The sequence below is a fragment of the Mustela erminea genome, chromosome 3 (genome assembly GCF_009829155.1).
Source record: "Mustela erminea isolate mMusErm1 chromosome 3, mMusErm1.Pri, whole genome shotgun sequence".
Lineage (NCBI taxonomy): Eukaryota > Metazoa > Chordata > Mammalia > Carnivora > Mustelidae > Mustela > Mustela erminea.
This window is the reverse complement of record NC_045616.1, coordinates 108903-117239: the sequence shown is the minus strand read 5'-3', so window position 1 is coordinate 117239 and position 8337 is coordinate 108903.

Here is an 8337-nt window from a genome sequence, read left to right as displayed (position 1 = left end):
ACAGCTTCGTAGTAAAGATTGAACTCAGGTAGCATGATGCCCCCAGTTTTATTTTTTGTTTTTCAACATTTACTTAGCAATTCGGGGTCACCTCTGATTCCATACAAATATTAGGATTATTTGCTCCAGCTCTTTGAAAAATACAAGTGGAATTTTGATCAGAATGGCATTAAAAGTATAGATTGCTCTAGGCAGTATAGGCATTTTAACAATGTTTATTCTTCCGATCCAAGAGCATGGAATGGCCTTCCATCTTTTTGTGTCTTCTTCAATTTCTTTCATGAGTGTTCTGTAGTTCTTCAAATACAGATCCTTTACCACTTTGGTTAGGTTTATTCCCAGGTATCTTATGGTTCTTGGTGCTATAGTAAATGGAATTGATTCTCTAATTTCCCTTTTTGTATTTTCACTGTTAGTGTATAAGAAAGCTACTGATTTCTGTACATTGAATTTGTATCCTGCCACGCTGATGAATTGCTGCATGAGTTCTAGTAGTTTGGCGGTAGAGTCTTTTGGGTTTTCCATATATAGAATCATGTCATCTGAGAAGAGAGAGAGTTTGACTTCTTCATTACCAATTTGGATACCTTTTATTTCTCTTTGTTGTCTGATTGCTGTTGCTAGGACTTCTAATACTATGTGGAACAAGATTGGTGAGAGTGGGCATCCTGGTCGTGTTCCTGATCTTAGTTGGAAGACTGCAAGCTTTTTCCCATTGGAATGATATTTGCTGTGGGTCTTTCATAGATAGTTTTTTGTGTGTGTGTGTGAAAAATTTAAAGGATTCTTTTTTTTAAATTTTTTTTTTTATGAACATGTATTTTTATCCCCAGCGGTACAGGTCTGTGAATCGCCAGGTTTACACACTTCACAGCACTCAACAAAGCAAATACCCTCCACATTGTCCATAACCCTACCCCCCCTTATCCCAACCCCCCTCCCCCCAGTTACCCTCAGTTTGTTTTGTAAGATTAAGAGTCACTTATGGTTTGTCTCCCTCCAAATCCCATCTTGTTTCATTGATTCTTCTCCTACACACTTAAGCCCCCATGTTGCATCACCACTTCCTCATATCAGGAAGATCATATGATAGTTGTCTTTCTCTGATTGACTTATTTCGCTAAGCATAATACACTCTAGTTCCATCCATGTTGTCGCTAATGGCAAGATTTCATTTCTTTTGACGGCTGCATAGTATTCCATTGTGTATACATACCACCTCTTCTTTATCCATTCATCTGTTGATGGACATCTAGGTTCTTTCCATAGTTTGGCTATTGTGGACATTGCTGCTATAAACATTCGGGTGCACGTGCCCCTTTGGATCACTACGTTTGTATCTTTATGGTAAATACCCAGTAGTGCAATTGCTGGGTCATAGGACAGTTCTATTTTCAACATTTTGAGGAACCTCCATGCTGTTTTCCAGAGTGGCTGCAGCAGCTTGCATTCCCACCAACAGTGTAGGAGGCTTCCCCTTTCTCCGCATCCTCGCCAGCATTTGTCATTTCCTGACTTGTTGATTTTAGCCATTCTGGCTGGTGTGAAATGATATCTCATTGTGGTTTTGATTTGTATTTCCCTGATGTCGAGTGATATGGAGCACTTTTTCATGTGTCTGTTGGCCATCTGGATGTCTTCTTTGCAGAAATGTCTGTTCATGTCCTATGCCCATTTCTTGATTGGATTATTCGTTCTTTGGGTGTTGAGTTTGCTAAGTTCTTTATAGATTTTGGACACAGGTCCTTTATCTGATATGTCGTTTGCAAATATCTTCTCCCATTCTGTCAGTTGTCTTTTGATTTTGTTAACTGTTTCCTTTGCTGTGCAATCATAGATAGTTTTGATGAAGTTCAGGAATTTTCCCTCTATCCCTATACTTTGAAGCGTTTTAAACAGGAACAATGCTGGATTTTGTCCAAAGCTTTTGCTGCATTGAGTGAGAGGACCATGTGGTTCTTCTCTCCTCTTGTTAATTTGTTCTATCACATTGATTGATTTGCAAATGGTGAACCATCCTTGTAGCCCAGGAATGAATCCCACCTGGTCATGGTGGATAATCTTTGCATGTGCTGTTGGATCCTGTTTTCTAGAATCTTGTTTAGAATCTTAGCATCCATATTCATCAGTGATATTGGTCTGAAATTTTCCTTTTTGGTAGGGTCTTTGCCTGGTTTGGGGATCAGGGTAAAGCTGGCTTCATAGAAAGAGTCAGGAAGTTTTCCTTCTGCTTCAATTTTTTGGAACAGCTTCAGGAGAATAGGTGTTACTTCTTTGGAAGTTTGGTAGAATTCCCCAGGGAATCTGTCAGGTCCTGAACTCTGGTTTTTGGGGAGGTTTTTGATCACTGCTTCAATCTCATTAATAGATATCGTTCTATTCAGGTTTTCAATTTCTTCTTGGTTCAATTTCAGGAGTTTATAGTTTTCCAGTAATGTATCCATTTCATCTCGGTTGCTAAGCTTATTGGCATATAACTGTTGATAATTACTTCCGATAACTGTTTCTACTTCCTTGGTGTTCATTGTGACCTCTCCCTTTTCATTCATAATTTTATGAATTGGGGTTTTCTCTCTTTTCTTTTAGATTAGTGTGGTCAATGGTTTATCGATCTTATTGATTCTTTCAAAAAACCAGCTTCTAGTTTTATTGATACATTCTACTGTATCTGTGGTTTCTACCTCATTGATCTCAGCTCTAACCTTCATGATTTCCTGCCTTATGTGTGGAGTTGGTTTGATTTGTTGTTGATTCTCCAGTTCTTTAAGGTGTAAATACAGCTTGTGTTTCTGGATTTTTTCTTTCCTTCTTTTTTTTTTTTTTTGTTGTTGTTGAGAGAGGCTTGGAAGGCTATGTATTTCCCCCTTAAGATGGCTTTTGCTGTATTCCATAGATTTTGGACCGAAGTGTCTTCATTCTCATTGGTTTCCATGAATTGTTTCAGTTCATCTTTGATTTCCTGGTTGATCCAAGCATTCTTAAGCAAGATGGTCTTTAGCTTCCAGGTTTTTGAATTCCTTCGGAACTTTTCCTTGTGATTGAGCTCCAGTTTCAAGGCATTGTGATCTGAAAATATGCAGGGAATAATCTCAGTCTTTTGGTAGCAGTTGAATCCTGATTTGTGATCCAGTATGTGGTCTATTCTTGAGAAGGTTCCATGTGCACTTGAGAAGAAGGAGTATTCTGTTGTTTTAGGGTGGCATGTTCTGTATATATCTATGAGGTCCATCTGGTCCAATGTGTCATTCAATGCTCTTGTTTTTTTTTTTTTAATTTTTTACACTTTTTTTCATTTATTTATTTTCAGCATAAGAGTATCATTATTTTTTCACCACACCCAGTGAATGCTTTTGTTTCTTTATTGATTTTCTGCTTCGATGATCTGTCTATTTCTGACTGAGGCATGTTAAGTTCTCCTACTATTAATGTATTCATGTCAATATGACTCTTTACCTTGATTAACAGTTTTCTTATGTAATTGGCTGCTCCCATATTGGGGCCATAGACATTTACAATTGTTAGATCATCTTGGTGGACAGTCCCTTTAAGAATGATGTAGTGTCCTTCTGTATCTCTGACTATGGTCTTTAGTTTAAAATTGAATTTATCTGCTATGAGAATGCTACCCTAGCCTTCTTTTGAGGCCCATTGGAATGAATGATTCTTCTCCTTCCCTTCACTTTCAGTCTGGGTGTATCTTTAGGTTCAAAATTGGTCTCTTATAGACAGCATATGGATGGGTCCTGTTGTTTTATCCAATCTGCCACCCTGTGCCATTCTATGGGCGCATTTATGCCATTCACATTGAGAGTGATTATTGATAGTTATGTTTTTATTGACATCGTGTTACCTTTGAGGTCTTTCTTTCTGTAGATTGTCTCTATATTTCTGTTCAATTCTATTCTTAGTATTCTTCTTCTTTTATAGAACCCCCCTTAATATTTCCTGCAGTGTTGGCTTGGTGGTTGTATAGTCTTTTAAGCCTTGCTGGTCTTGAAAACTCTTTATCTCTCCATCTATTTTGACTGACATTCAAAAAAGTATTCAAATAAAGTATTCTTGGCTGCATGTTCTTCTCATTCAGTGCCCTGAATATATCTTGCCAGCCCTTTATGACTTGCCAGGTCTCTGTGGACATGTCTGACGTTATTCTGATGGACTTTCCTCTGTAAGTAAGGAGTCTCTTTGTCCTAGAGGCTTTTTCCAGATTATACCTACAATTATGATTCCTCAATTTGACTATCAGGTGTCGTGATGTTTTTTGGAATGTATAATTTTGATTGGGGATTGTTCAGCCTCTAGTATATGAATGCTGGTTCCATTCACAAGATTGGGAAAATTTTCATGAAGAACTTGTTCCACTATATCTTCTATAATTCTTTCTTTCTCTTCCCCTTCCGGGATTCCAATAATTCTGGCGTTGGAACGTTTTATGGTATCATTTATTTCCCTTATTCTGTTTTCGTGTTTTCTAAGCTGTTTGTTCCAGGCTTCTTCCTGATCCTTTCTCTCTATCTGTTTGTCCTCCAGATCTCTAATTCTATCTTCTGTCTCAGTTACCCTAGCTTTGAGAGAATTTAGATTAGATTGGAACTCATTGAGAACATTGTGAAGTTTATCCCTGCTAGCTTTCAGCTCAGCCCTAATATTGTGAACATCCTGTCTGGTCACTTTCAGTTTGGCTCTAATCAATTCCATTTGGTCATCAATGGCTTAGTCCAACCTAGCTATTGCCTGGATAATTGTTAGCCTGAATTCTCTTTCTGACATATTGTCTATGTTTATAGTCGTTAGCTCTTTTGCTGAAGGTTCATCCTCTGTATTTTTCTTCTTTTGGACATTTATCCTCCTAGTCATTTTTGTGAGAGATGACTGAACAGATGTAGCTGGATGTATCGACCATGGTGCAGTCAAGGTTCACCCTGGAACACTTCTGAACTATCAGGAGTCCCCACCCATAAAGGAGACAAAAGTAAAGAAAAAGAAAAAAAGAAAAAGAGAGAGAGAGAGAGATAGGAAAGAAAGGGAAGATGAAAGAGAAGGTTCAGCCCAAATGGGCCCCAAGGTAAGATTTATGAAGTATACAAACAAAGACAGACAAACATAAAGACTGATAAAAGTATATGACAAGAGAAAAAAATATATATATGCAAATAAAGGAAGAACCTCGTCAAAAAGAACCCCAAGTGTAAGGTTTATATACTATCAGGACAAACACAAAAACACAGAAACAGTGGTGGAAGAAAAAGATGGGAGAGTGTTCATAAGTTCTCAGTGTGGGTGAGGAAGGTTGTTTTGATTCCTCCTTGATGTATCTTGATATCTTTGTTAAATGACTCAACTTTCCTAAGATAAAGGGGGATTAAATATGGCTTACCTATAGCGGTAGTATTGATTGGGGCAAGGGGATTACTTTGAAGTTTAACTCTATATGAATATTAGAAAATAAAAATAAAAAGGAATAAACTAGACTAAACTAAACTAAAATTAAAAAAATAATTCAAAAAATAGAAATCCAAAAGAAAATCACAGGTGTATGTTTCAAAAAGTTCAGGTTAGAAGGTTTTTATGGAATTTGATGTACTGGACATCTCACTGTGATGGTAAATAGGTTAAAAATTATCTATATTAAAAAAAAAAGAACCAGAATAGTGGAAATTAATAAAAAAATAAGTTTTCCTATGAAGTAGTGGAGGGGTGGTTGTTCTCTCGTAGTCTTTTAATTTTTTTTTCTTCCTTTCCTGGTTGGATTTCTAGGGGAGTGGCCTGCCACGTGGGTTGTCAGTCAGTGATGTTCCTGAGTTAAGTCCCCCCCTGCCCCCCTCAAGGGGGTGGGCTCTGAGGAAACTGTTTTTTTTTCAGGCTTTTGTTCTCTGGAGTTTTTTATGTTTGTTCACTTTTTTTTTTTTTTCCTCTCACCTTGACCGCTTTTGATGGTTTTGGTAGTTTTAGAGGAAAACAAACTGCATCCTGGCCTCCTTCTCAGAGAGAAGCCTCAGTCTGGCTGCAGAGCCCAAATAAGTTCCCCTTTGGCCGCTGGCAGAGCAGGTTCCAAGTCGTGGTTCCTGGGGACGCAGGATCTTTTGCTATGCCAAACCACGACAGCAGTGGCTGTCTGGGCAACTCCAGACCACCAGAGAGGTTCCAAGAAGCGATCTTACTCTGAGATTTTCTTGCTGGCCAGTGCTGGGAGTGCCTGGTCTTTCTGGCTCTAAAAGCGCCTGGCTTGCACACACCTCTTTCAGGGGAGGTTGTGGGTGGCGCATGCATTTCAGTCTCTGAGAACGGGGCGCAGGTCCAAAAGCATCAGTCTGGACCTTCATGCACCTCTTTCAGTGGAGAATTTGGGGTGCACATCTTAGGCTCTGAAACAATAGCGGGGGTCAAAGAGCGCTGGTGGGGCCTTTGTGTACCTCTTTCAGGGGAGAACGAGGGGCACGCGCATCTCTGGCTGCATAGCAGGGTTTGCGCATTCTGTCCTCTGGTGAGGCACCCAGCTCCTCATAGGAGCAGGACCCCACGCTTTCTTGGGAGCACTGGTGGCTTAGGGACCAAACCTGGTTTCTCCGCTGCACTCTCTCTGGCTCAGTGCCAGGGGAGGCTGTCCTAGGACCGGATACTTAAGCCCCTGTCCCTAGCCACCCAGATTCCCACAATTCCCCCCCACCAGGGATCTTTTGCTCTTTTGAAGTGCTTTCAACCAGTCTCCAAGTTAATGCTGGTCCCCAGATACAGGGCACTCTTGCTAGTATTAGGGGTATTACTTTCCAACTGGTTGCCTCTGGTGGCTCCCTCCCCCTTTTGTTTATCTTCAGATACCAGTTCACCATTCCCACTCTGCTTTACCTCCCCACTGGCGTCTTCTGCCCCTGTAGAGATCCAGACGTGTATAATTCTGATCTCAGGCTGATTTCATGGGTGATTCGAGTTCTTTGGTTGGTAATCAGCTCACTTTAAGTACAGGTTTAAAAGGCGCCTCCTCCTACTTCCCCTCCATCTTGTCCTCCCTCTATTCAACTCTGTTTTTATTTCACAATCCCCAGAAGACCCATTCTAGATTCTTTTAGTTCTTTGTCATTGTCTTTATCAGAATAATGAAACTATAGCAACTTAATTATCCCTTAATGAGTGTTTTTTTTATTATTAATCTTCAAGACACTGGATAATAAAGACAATGTCATGTTTACTTCTGTATCTTAGTCCTTTAAAAAGAGATTGCCTGGAAGTAGATGTAAATATTATAGATTTAAATGATAGGAAAATTAGATGAATGAATAATTCTCAAAAATGAATAATTTGCATCATGAAAATATGGCTATTATAGTCAAGAAGATTATGAATGGTTCACCTAGTTTCACATTATAAAGACTATGTGCTTCCATTTTCAGAAAAAAGAATAAGTAAGATATTTATGTTTTTATTTTATTTTATTTTTTTGAAGATTAGTTTGAGAGACAGAGTGAGAGTAAACTAAGAAAGGACAGAGTAAGAGGGAGAGGCAAAGCAGACTCCCCACTGAGCAGGGGCCTGAGGCTGGACTTGATCCACAATCTAGAGATCAGGACCTGAGCTGAAACCAAGAGTCAGATGCTTAACAGATTGAGACACCCACGATACCCAGAGTGAGTTATTGATAAAAATTAATTCAAGTAATAATTAAATTTTGGATGTCTACATTTATTTATTTTTATTTTTATTTGTTTTCTTCCCTAGGAGGTTCCAAGATGGTGGAGTATGAGGAGCTTGGACCATCTTTCAAATAAAACTAGAACAACCTTCAGCTATTTTGAACAACTGGGAAAAGGATCTGAGGAATACAGGAAAAAACCCACACATTTAGAGCCAGTGAATTTGGCAGAAGCAAGGTTTGCATGTCTGAATTGGGAGATTGGGGTCCTCAGCACTGGGATGGGGAGGAAGTATGATTCAGGAAACAAAGTCAGGAAGAAGGAGAAAGTCTGAAAATTGCAGCAGTTTGTGACTCTTCAATAAGTTGTGGCGAGTTGTCTACATTTCTGAGAGTAAATCCATACCAGGGAATTGTTAATTAGCAAACAAATGATTTAACACACATTAATAAAAATTACATAATTCCACATGAAAAACTTGGAAAGAAAAGTCTTCAAAGATTATTAGATCTGTAGCTCTGAAATAAAATTTCTCATTGACATTTTCCTGATTCATAGACTGTCAAATAAAACAATTATTTGAATTAATGATTCTGGTAAAACATGATAAAACTACTGTAATGTGTTTTAAGAACAATAGCCAAAATGTATTTTAAGATTAAAATTTAGTGAATAAAATAGAGATTAAATTATATCCAAGAGTAGGGTA